The sequence below is a fragment of the Vanacampus margaritifer genome, chromosome 8, assembly GCF_051991255.1.
Source record: "Vanacampus margaritifer isolate UIUO_Vmar chromosome 8, RoL_Vmar_1.0, whole genome shotgun sequence".
NCBI lineage: Eukaryota > Metazoa > Chordata > Actinopteri > Syngnathiformes > Syngnathidae > Vanacampus > Vanacampus margaritifer.
Genome location: NC_135439.1, coordinates 18,522,944 through 18,535,490, shown reverse-complemented (window position 1 = coordinate 18,535,490; position 12,547 = coordinate 18,522,944).

The following is a 12,547-nucleotide window of genomic DNA, read 5'->3' as shown; positions in this document are numbered from 1 at the left end:
TATGTCGTGCAGCTAACAAAAATGTACACTTCACTATTTCAAGAAATGCACTTTTGTTGAAATAAATTTGATATCAAACAATTCAAATCCTTAATATAGAAATTAGGTAGGAAAAAGCCTTGTAAAAAGTATTTTCCAATGAGTTATTTCGACTCTGTATAATGTGTGATTTTCACTGAACTGAACAAGTGAAATAAACCTTTTGTACAAAATGTAAATGTGTTGAGCTACACCTGTAGCTGCTCGTGAGCTGAATTAGATTCAACGGTGAGTTTTGGCAATGTGCATGCTTGCTGTATGTACACTTGTGAGATCATTTATTGACTCCAGTCATTGCGCTCGTGTGTTTTCTTCAACAAAGACCTGTTTAATGTGAATAACGTGGCCAAAATAGCAACTCTGATTCATGCATATTAACATTTGACTGAATCAAACCACCTGAGCTTGTTTTTCAGTCCCTGATGGATACTTATTGCCAGTTGACTGCTTAATGGTGAAAACGTTATATACACTGCTCAGGTTTGATTTTGGATTGTGCAAAATAATTAAGCATCACAGCAACTAACACCAGTGAACCAGAAGGAGCAAATTAGAAAACAAGTGAGTGTTTCATATAATGCCACATTACGCCTGTTCAGACTTAATTCAGCAGACACTTGAAAGCATTTTAAAGGAAGAAAGTAAGAACAGCAGGCCCTCGGGCGGCTCCTCCTGTGGAGCGCGCATCTCTTACCAGGCAAACACATCAAAAGCCTCAGCGTTCATTATGTAAAATGGCACAGCTGAGAGGGGACTGATCTACAAGTAAATATAATGGGGGTAATATGGAAGAGCACTGTATTTGATTTTATTAGGGTGCTGCAAAGCAACCACTGGCTGCAATTAGGGAAGCAGCAGGGGATCCACAACACAACAGTGTGCATCTATTAGGTGAGGCTCACAGGTAAACAGAGAACCTTTGCATATTTTATTTCACGTGTCAATTAAAACACAATATCTCGGATGTTTTTTGTTGTTTCCCCCTGGACTTGGGGGCTATTCACTAAATATAGTCCTGCTTGTACAAAGTATCACTTGCACCTTTCAGCCACCAGAGAGTGCCCTGTTCTTGCATATATATATAAAAAAGTCATTAGTTTTTGTTCAAGCGTTGAAATAAATACAAATAAAATACATTATTAAAACATGACTATAGTGACTGTAGATGTATATAAAGAAAAGTATATTATTGGTATACCAAATTCGTTTTTTTTAACTAAATAAACCCAAATGTTTTATATACTACAATCATTTTCTGCTAATGACAATTCAATTAACATTTAAGAGGATTGACAAATGCACGCTGATGGATTTTTCCATACAATTTCTATTTGTTTATGAAGATCGCATGATGTCAAATCTTTGTTTCCGTCAGCATTTCTGATAAAAAAAAGGTGTCATATGATATCCTTCCAAATGTTGTGCTGGGCTCTAATCCAGTTAGCTAGATTCTCTAAGAATCTCAAATCACTGCTATGCAAATGTCATGATCGTTTCATCATCTTTTCTTCATGCACCTTTTAATGTGCATGAAAAGAAAAACAAAATCATTCAGCTTTAATAGTAAATAATTTCCTCCAGTATCGAGATAAACATAAAAAATGGATAGAAATGTATACCAATATCAATGCTATTTTTGTTTTCTAAAATTTCCCCCAAAAAAGTAATGACATAATTTTAAGAAAAGGCCTATGCTGTATATCCCAATATAGCATTCCTCCTTCAAATAGAATGTGATAATGGCAAGGTTCTATTCTTCAAATTTCTTGATCCTGATCGTAAAATGACCACAAGAGGGCGGCTGATACTGGCATCGGCTGCCATCGCGAGTTGATATGAGGCCTGTTTGGCCTGAATCCGATACCTGGTATCAGTACTGACCCATCCCTATAAATAAGTACAGTATTATAAAGACAGTCATCAATACAAACAGAACTAAAAACGGGAAACTTAAGAGGTAAGACGTCTCCTAATATTTCATGTTATTTTATCGGCAATCAAGAATCAAGGGTATTGGAATTTTGAAAAGTGCCTTAATCGAGGGTATTGGCAATACATAAATGAATGGATGTCACAGTTCTACAAAATGCGCTTTGTACAAGCTTAATGAGTCAACTGGGACTGCTGTGGAGGACAGTGCTTTAACACAACATTTTGAGTTGTTGGATGCTCAAAGATCAAATCTGTATGAAAGCTATGCAGCCACGAGGGCAGTCAGTGTTTATGATGTTCTATTGTGGCAGTATTTTACATGGCTTCCCCTCTTCACAAGTCTCACTGGACCAAATAGATCAGAATGAAGCAGACAGAGTGCTCTCGTCACACAATTGATTATTGGATTGATGTACATCTACATGTTTATTTATAGGCTGCCTGATAGAGAATACACATTGGTGTGTATCTTATGGTGTGTCCTATCGCCTCAACGAGAGATCAGTTCGCTTTTTGTCAGATGTTCAGTTTTGGGTGTTTTGCTCTTGAAAACTGTCCAGCTCTGTGGCACAACGTAAAAGCCCTCCTGATACTGACCTTTTAATTACCACAAAGGTGCTTGATGAGTTTGAAGCTTGATTACTTGGACTTCATTACTAAGTTTGTGAGCTACAGAGACTCCCTGAGGCACAATTTGGCACCCTCTAAAGAATCCCAGCCAATGTTTAGCAATCACATTTCCTCTGCAGTGTACGTCCAAATAGGTGGGAGCACCCAAATGCCAGTGATGTGCTCGTAAAAGATTTTTTTTTTTTCATGTTTATCATCAGCCTGAACGAACAGGAATGGATGTAAAGTACAAATTTCTGTCTGTACGTACATTACAGAACATGACTGAATGGAGACACTGATAATAAAAAAAGAGCTTAGGTACAAGTTTTTGTGGAGTTTTGTTTTCTAGCAGGCGAGCGGGTTGCTGTCACTTTTCTGACCAGGGTTTGTTCAACAAGGTGCTGATTGTGAATGTTTTGTTGTGAAAAAGCAAAGTGTCTGATTCTTGTGGTCACGATCCTCTCGTTGTTTGGTGGTGTGAGTCACGGTGACATGCGCTGACGTTCCCGCCGCACGAGTCCCTGGCTTCCTGTGTGATAGCGCTGATGCTAGGCTTCATGCAGGTGGGAGTTATTGTTGATAAGCTTTCTGTGCTGAACTGCATGTTGACTTCAACGTGTGCCAGGAGCAGCCTTCACGCTATTTTTAGACGGGGTACAGCTGCTCCTGAACGCCCACCTCTCAAAGCAGCCATTCTCCAGAGATTTATGGCATGGACCCATTAGAAGCAGCTGTAGTGTCTTAACACTTGCGTGTCCACGTAGTGCAAGATGAGGTAGCAAGCGGGGCATCGCATAGAATGCGTTTACGATGGTGCCGATTCCCAGCAGCTGACCCAGTGTGGAATGCAGTTATCAGAGAGCGGGATGCTGCTGGATGATGAAACCGCAAGCGATGAGTAAGCCTCCCGTCATACAAGCACCTGAGTCCGACACGGTCGGCATTTGTGGTGTGAGACGCTTGCACACGGCACGTTGTGTCCCGGGACAGTACAGTACACTAAACTTATGGCTGAAACAAAAGCAAAGACTAGTTGTTTCAGAGAAAAGTGACTCTATGTTCCATTCATCTCCTTATCTTTGCACCTACAAAAAAAAAAAAGATAACTTTGTTATACTTCTATGCAAAGCACACTGGACTAGTGATTCAAACGTGTGCCTTTGGACCTTGGTCAGGCCCTGAGGTACTCCGGCTTCCTTCGACATTCCAAAAACATCATGTTAGGTTACTTGAAGACTCTAAATTAGGGGTATCAAACACAACGTAAGTTTGGGTGTGTCTGGGCTGCATTAAAGGGACATTCAGTGATCCCGAGCGCCATTTAGTAGTGAACTTTCAATTATCCTAAAGTACAATGACAATTGGCCATCTTAAATTCACAGTAAGGTTCCATGGTGGATGACACTTGTGTAAACTACAAGTAATATTTCTGCACTGGCAACCTAACTGAATGTATGGTGAAGTGGTTAGTGCGCTCACCTTTTGAGCAGAAAGTCTTGGGTTTGTGTCCCACTCAATGTTTTTTTCTTGTGGGTAAAAAAGAAAAATACAACTAATCCAATCTTCTCAATCTTTATTGATAACAATTAATTGTTTTTTTTTTATAATTATTCAGATGGATCGTCCCATCTGCCTGTACCTCAATCAACTTCACCAAAATTCCATTACACCACCTGCACCACAACTTAGACCTGCTTTTAGCTGGTCTAAATTACAGCCTAATTTCTGTCACCAAATTGTCAGGTGCGCCAGGGGCATGTAATAAAAAATGCCCTCGGCCCACTGGAATGCCTAGCAAGGCTGTCTGCCAAATTCCTAAACACAGTCAACAAGACTTGCCCCGGCACAAAAATTAAGATGCACCAGTTTTTACACCAAGCGCCTGTCAACCAAAATCGGGTTCTCCGTCTCCTATTTTTTTCCTGGAACTGGCTTTTTTCGTCACCAGCTTTACTCTTCACAGCAGGTTTTGAAGAAGACATGGGTGGTTTACAATTGGTGTCAGTTCTGAATTTTGTTAAAAGCTGGCATGAGCCTGAGCTAGCTCATAAGTGATTAAAAAAAGGGCAAAGACGGCACAAAAGGTGAGTGCCGCAGTAACATGAAATTTTGATGTCAAGTGTTTTATTGTACATTTAGAACAGGTATAAAATTGGTGAATAATCGTGAGTTAACTAGTGAAGTCATGCGATTAATTATGATTAAAAATTAATCTCCTGATGCCCCTAATTTTAAATAATATTTTCTTTTTCTTTTTTAAGAAAAAAGAAAAGTTTATTAAAAATGTAAATTTAAATTTAAATTATTATTATTTTTAATTATTAAAAAGAAGAAGAAAATATAATAAAAAATTAGCGGCGTCAGTTGATATTTTTTTTCCCGTAATTAATCGCATGACTTAACTAGTTAATATAATCATAAATTTTATATCTGCTGTAAATGTACAATTTTTTTTTTAGGTTTTTATACTCTTGTTAACAAAAGTGGAAGAAATGTTAAACTAATATAAATAGTTCAAATGAATTTTTGACGTCTATAGCCGTCAATGGCAGTGAATGAGTTAATAATATTTTGATGATGATTGAGGAAACATTATCAACTTACTTGTCAGTGTACAGTCAAGTGTGGGGCTGCAAAATATCATTCTGCGGCCTGCAAATGACCCCTGTGCTGCAAGTTTGAGACCCCTGCTCTAGATTGTCCATGGGTGTGGAAGGTAGTGGTTGTTTGGCTTTACTATATGTGCTAGACATACTCTTTTTCGTATTATGAAATAAATATTATGAAATATTAAATACATGTTGGTATGAAAGAAAAATAACATCAGCTGCTACTTCTAGTGGGCCGCCACACCGCTGCCTGTAACCACAATAATTTTGAAGTAAAACAGTAAAGTAAAACAATGGCAGGAAATTGAGACCGCTGGTGATGTTTTATTCAGTCAAGTGTTTTGGGGTTTGGCCCTTTAAATGTCGCACATCCTAGTTCTTGTTGTCAATTAGTTTGTTGCCTGCATTATTCAACAGGACACCTTACCAGCCAGGATGACCCGCATTAGCCGTCCGCTGTGTGTGGCACTCTACAATGTTCACCGTTAACTCTGGTGTCTATTACAGCAGCTCTCTATCCATGTATTGATGCGTCTTCTATTGATTCCGTCATTGATTTGCCTTGCAATCCATTACCCATCTGTCTGTCTCAGCAGGCTTTCAAATGATCCATAAGATTGAGCTATTAAGGCGAGTAGCGGTGAAGTCCAAAGGTTGGTGATGCATTCACGGAAGGAGTGCGTGTGCATGTGTGTGTTTACGTGCTGTTCTTGCCTTGCCAGAGTTGGAAGAGTACTACAAGGGTGTGGTATTTATTGAATAGGAATAACATTCAGCATATATATGAAAATGAAATTTAAGTTGGGAATCCCTCATTAACTCATTGACTGCCATTGACGGCTATAAACGTCAAAAATTTATTTGAACTATTTGTATTAGTTTAACATTTTTTCCCACTTTTGTGAGAAAACGTAGAATTTTTTTTGCTGTACATTTAGAACAGGTATAAAATTGGTGAATAACTAGTGAAGCCATGCGATTAATTATGATTAAAAATTTATCTCCTGATGCCCCTAACTTTTTAATAATCTTTTCTTTATTTTAAAAGAAAAGATTATTAAAAATTAGGGGCGTCAGATGATTAAATTTTTTTCGTAATTAATCGCATGACTTAACTAGTTAACTCACGATTAATCACAAATTTTATATCTGTTCTAAATGTACAATATATATATATATATATATATATATATACTGTATATTTGTGTTTAGGTTTTCATGCTCTTTATAACAAAAGTGGAAAAAATGTTTAACTAAAATAAATAGTTCATAGCCGTCTATAGCCATCAATGGCAGTGAATGAGTTAATAATATTTTGATGATGATTGAGGAAACATTATCAACTTACTTGTCAGTGTACAGTCCTGCTCACCTTTATTGGCACCCATGAAGGTAAAATACATAATGTGGAATATCTTCAAAAAAAAAATGAATACGATTTTTTGTGGAGAACTTATGTTTTATCCGAAAGACCAAATTATTAAAAAACAATTTAAAACAATAAACAATGGGCGGAAATAATAGAAAACTTCACATGTGCGCTGTCACTGGTATTGGCACCCTTTCCTGTAAATCAGTATGGAAACACCATTGTGACTCACCTTTGGTAAATCACAAATGAGAATTCCCTGTTTTAAATTGTCTGTGCCCAATTGACATGAATTAACCAATGAATGATGACTTTGATGTTTTAAAAAGACACCTTTTATCCCCTTTTCCTTTGTCACAATCCTTTAAACAAATAAGCTCTCTGAGGACATCAGAAGTGCGACAATTTGCAAACACAAGACCTCCAAAGGGTATAGAGCCATCTCCAAAGACTTTGGTAACCCTGTTTCAGCAGTGCTTAATGTTATCAAGAAGTTTGACGGGCACGGAACTGTCAAAAATCTCCAAGGATGTGGAGGGAAGAGAGAAATTGATGACAGAAGTCTTCGACGGTTGTTGCGAATGGTGGAAAAAACACGTTAAACATCCAAAGACCTGAAAGCCAACCCGGAACAGTCTGGGATCATGGTTTCAAGAAGCACCATACGCCACACACTAAACCAAAAACAGGGCTTCATGGATGAAGACCATTCCTGAGACAGACATGAAAAAGAATGGCCAACCTTTGCCAAGGAGTACCTGGACAAACCACAATTCTTTCGGGAAAATGTTCTATGGACGGATGAAATAAAAATAGCTTGCATGTTAGGGGCGTGGGGGTGGGGGAGCACATCCATCACATTTTTTTCCGATAAAATGCCTGGCAAATGACAAATTCACATCTTATATTTTTTATAAAAGCCGCATGGTCGGGTTTTGCAGGATACCACTTGAAGTACCTTGTAAGAAAACACTTTGAAAGAACAAAGACAATGGCGACAGCTGGAGGGAGCTTCAGATTGATATGCAAGATGGATTCATATATATTCATGAATTCAGTTGGAAAAGTCCGACGTAAGCAGTATGACTGTATTTCCCCCTCTAACTGTTTTAGCTGAACTGGAGCCACTTTTAGACATATTTTGACGGCAAACGCAGCTGTGATGCAGTAAGGCCCGTCAATGCGCAGTGAGGTCAAGTGGTGGTTATGCTTAATCCCTTAGATTTATAGTCAATGGAATGGCTACAATTTGTCCTTGGATAATCAATTATGTGTTTAATTAAAGTAGACGTATATATAATTGAACTAATGACTGTCTTTGTTGAGATGTATTTGTCTTGTAGCACATTTAGGCTGCCAGCCTGATGAGAGTGGAAATCAAGTCTTTTCCTCTACTCGACTGAATCCTCTGATGAGTCGAACCTCTGACTGAGGCCCTTTTTTTTTTTAGTTAAATGTTCTTGCTCTTGCCTCAGGATAAGAACTACAAGCCCACAAAAAAGGAAGACCCGTAGGAGCGTGTTTCAAACTATCATGTTTTTTTTCTCTTCCATGTCAGTCTGTGGATACATGTCAGCAGCCGTCTAAAAGCTGCTGACAATGCTGTCCGGCAGCCTGCTCCCTCTGCGTGAACTTAGATTTAGCTCAAGGGTATAGCTACCCTGCTAATGTGATGGAGCGCCAAGAAGGAAACAAATTGGCTTGACGTCTCATACTCTGGCTTGTCTTGATTGTGTGACGACTTCCACTGCTAATATGCTACGATGGGTAGACCTGCCCCCACGAGGGCGTGTGTGTGTGTGTGTGTGTGTGTGTGTGTGTGTGTGTGTGTGTGAGAGAGAGAGCGAGAGAGAGAAAGCGAGAGAGAGCGAGAGAGAGAGGGTGGGGGAAGGGTCTCAGTTTGCAAGATCAGCACAAGTGGAATTGCATTGATTCAGTTAACTGCAGAGTTGGAGCGTGATGTGGAATTCTGTTTATCACGAGCGGAGTTACCACCATAGACTACATTTTAATCTCATGATCTATATTGTGTTTAAAGACATTCCATCATTTATTAAATACACATATTCCTATCTGGACTTTCAGAATTATGTTGAGTAAAACAATGACTGTAAATACTGTATATTGTTTTACTTTAAATTGTATCATTTACAAAGAACCATCATTTATTTTTCCCTTTAAACTAAAAGCGGAATTTAATTTACCCGGGAATATTCATCAAGAAATGTGCAGCATCGACAGCATAATATTTTGGATTTCAATTGAAGCTGAAGCAAAGCTGCTGAGTTCTAAAAGACCACAGGGTAAAACTCGCAGTGATTTAAGGATGATTACCCATCTTATATCAGATGTTTTTGGGGGGTTTTGGGGGGTCAAAGAAAATCGAAAGTAAGATGAGAACATGGTTGCAATTTTGCATTTTTATCTTGAAGACAGTATCAGCACAAGCTGGCATACAGATGGGACTCACATATTGTCAGTGCATATTTTCTTCTTCACCCCCCTTTTCATCCGCAAATGTATCCATCTAGTTGTAGAACGTTTCTTTCTCAAGGTTTATCACAGTGGCCTCATATTTCCCTTCTATACTTTGTCATTTTGCTGAGCCACACACTTTTTGGTATTTCAGTATTCTTATCATTCGCCACCAGTAAGAGGATCCATTTTACTTATTTGTTCGAAGTGTGGCTGGAGCCTAAGTCAATAACTCCACAATGAATTTGGAGGATTGAGGAGGGGGCAAGTAGAGAAGGGGGGGGGGGGGGGGGGGCGCTAGTTAGCGGAGGTGATGCTACTGGTGGGACAGGACACCTTTTTATCCAGAGTCAGCAAGGGTAAAATGTCAAGCATTTCTTAGGCGAGCGACTCCATAGGGCTCTATTCAAAGCTTTAATCTTAAATGAGAGCATTGCACATTGATATTCCATAGGCCTCTTTGCCCTTCGTCTCTCAGCTACTTTCATTTAGAGGACAGCCGTGCTGCACCAGAGCATGGGGATTGCTTTGTCAGACAGCCAAGAGGCAAAAGGCAAGGTCAAGCTCTCTTTGTGATGCTGGCTCACAATGGAGCCAAGGCTTCACCTTTATGATGCCGTCACTGCTTTTTGTGCCTCAAATTTGCATCTTCATTAAATGGAAGAGAGGGAAATCGTCTCACACTTCTGAGGTTCAGGGTTCATAACTCAGCATTGGAACTCTCTCCATGCTCGCGTGGGTCTTCTCTTTCCTTCCGCATTCCCAAAGGATGCATGTTAGGTTAAATGAAGATTCTAAAAGTGCATAGGTGTGAGCGTGAATGGTTGTTTGTCTTTATGTACCCTGTTAGTTAGCTTTTGGACACTCGTCATAATAGGTGCATTTTAATCTTAATTGTAATCATGCTATTTTGGACTATTTGATGCTACTAACTTGAAGTGAAGGCCCTTTTTTTCTATTATGATGTGTTAAGGCTGCGTTCAGACTGCAGGCATATCTGATTCCAATCGGGTTCCTCCACAAATCAGATTTTTAGGGCTGACTGTCCGCACTGTTTTTAGCAAGCACCACATCATTATTGACTCATCTGACAGGTTGCAACGATGTCAAACGAAGGCGTCGCCCAGTGTGTTTAACGTCACATTATTGCAAAAAAAAAAATGTACCGCCCCGCCCCGCACTGCCTGACTGGATAGATAGATAGATAGATAGATAGATAGATAGATAGATAGATAGATAGATAGATAGATAGATAGATAGATAGATAGATGGATGGAATGATAGATAGATAGATAGATAGATAGATAGATAGATAGATAGATAGATAGATAGATAGATAGATAGATAGACAGACAGACAGACAGACAGACAGACAGACAGACAGACAGACAGACAGACAGACAGACAGACAGACAGATAGATAGATAGATAGATAGATAGATTGTGTATATGTTGTGCATGATGTTTAAATAGTGAATTGGTGGGAGGAAGATTTGTTTAAAAGGTGTAACTTACATTATCGTTGTAGGCTAGCGGGCTAGCTAGCAAGAAGCTACAGCGCGTAGCATGCCGCTGGGCTCTCAGATCAAACTTTCGCTCCGAGTAAATTCCAGTGAATACCCGTCGCCATTCCCTCATCCCGTCCGTGAAGCTTTTTCAAACTGCCCGCGTGTGGAGGACACGACTAGTCAGTTTGTTCGTTCCCACCTCCCCGACATGTAGCAACGGTCCGTGCACGCACTCTCTGTCGCTCTCTTTCTCTCTCTCTCTTTTTCTCTCTCATCGTAGAAATTGTAATCCCTCGAAGTAATCCCAATTTTTAATAAATGTACCTGTAATCTGATTACATGTTTTTCCCTGTAGCTGTAAGGGAATACAGTTAAAAACAAATTGTAATTTGATTACGTAAAGGCGGTACATGTATTCCGTTACTCCCCAAGCCTGGTGATATACAGGTAACTTTTCATTTATGTATTTATCTAAATGTCCACTTAATAAAAGATGACACTGGGGACTTCCTACACTTTTTATAAAAAAATAAAAAATAAATAAAATTAAGAAATTATGTTGACATTTTGGAAAACTTTATTTACTGTAGAAAACCATAGGAAGCTTTTACTGCAAATGAACATGGGCTTGAAATATTGGTTACCGGCCTCCTTGACTACTAATAATCGCTATCGGCCATGAAAAAAAAACATCGTTCTATCACTAGTATTTCTGTTGCACATGCGAGGAGCCGACGGGGCAGTGGAGCCTTTTAGGCGTTCAACTGCTGTAGCATGCGAGGAACCAGTTGGGCAGGTGGAAGCGATGTGATACTGACAGCGCTTGTGTTCTGCAGAGCGTTGTGGGTTTTGTGCTGCATAGACTGATGTCACAGACAGGATCTAATCTGTGTGTTCAGAGTGATACACATCCTGTCTAAATCGGATATGACACTACCTCCCGAATGTGGTTTCAATCCTTCACACAAAAAGTCGGATTTCATGTGCTTTGTGACTGCCCAGACTACAAAAGTCTAAAAACTGGATTTTGGCTGGTGGTCTGAACAAGGCCTTAAACATTTATCCAAGAATGAGCTTCATCAGAGCTGAAATGAGTGAATGGAACTTTATGCATCTCACCAGTTAAAATTCTCAATTGACATACCAGGGTAAGAATAAGTTATCAACAACAAAAAGTTAAGCACAGAAAAACATTTCATTGGTGCCGGGCAATGGCTGACTCAAATTAGAGTTTGTGCTTAGAATTGGAGTCACTCACATAAAGACAAGACATTTCATGTCCAAATGTTTTTTTTCCCTTGCAAATATTCTCTCATTTTGAATTTGATGCCTGCAACACGTTCTAAAAAAACGGGGCAGCTGCAACAAAAGGCTGGGAAAGTAAGGAATGCTAAAAAAAAAGGAAAAGATTTTTAAAAACACCTGTTTGGAACACATTCCACAGGTGAACATGTTAATTAGAAACAGGTGAGAGTCATGGTTGGGTGTAAAAGGAGCATCCCCAAAAAGCTCAGTTGCACCACTTAGTGAGCAACTGCGTGAGCATAAAGTCCAACATTTTAACATTTCTCAACATACAATTGCAAGGAATTTAGGGATTCCATCATCTACGGTCCATAATATCATTAAAAGCAAAACCAACATTGAATGCCTATGACCTTTGAACCCTCTGGCAACACTGCATTAAAAACCAGCATGTTTGTGTAAAGGATATTGCCACGTGGGCTCCAGAAACATTTCAAAAAAAACATTCTCAGTTAAATGCCGCCGGCTTCATTGGACCCAAGCTCATCTGAGGGAAACTGACGCAAAGTGGAAAAGTGTTGTGTTGTCTGACGAATCTGCATTTCGAATAGTTTTTGAAACTCATGGATGTTGTGTGCTCTGGACCAAAAAAGAAAATTTAATCCAGATTGTTATCAAACATTCAAAACCCAGCATCTGTGACAGTGTGAGGGTGTGTTACTTGCGTGGGTAACTTGCACATCTGTGAAGGCACCATT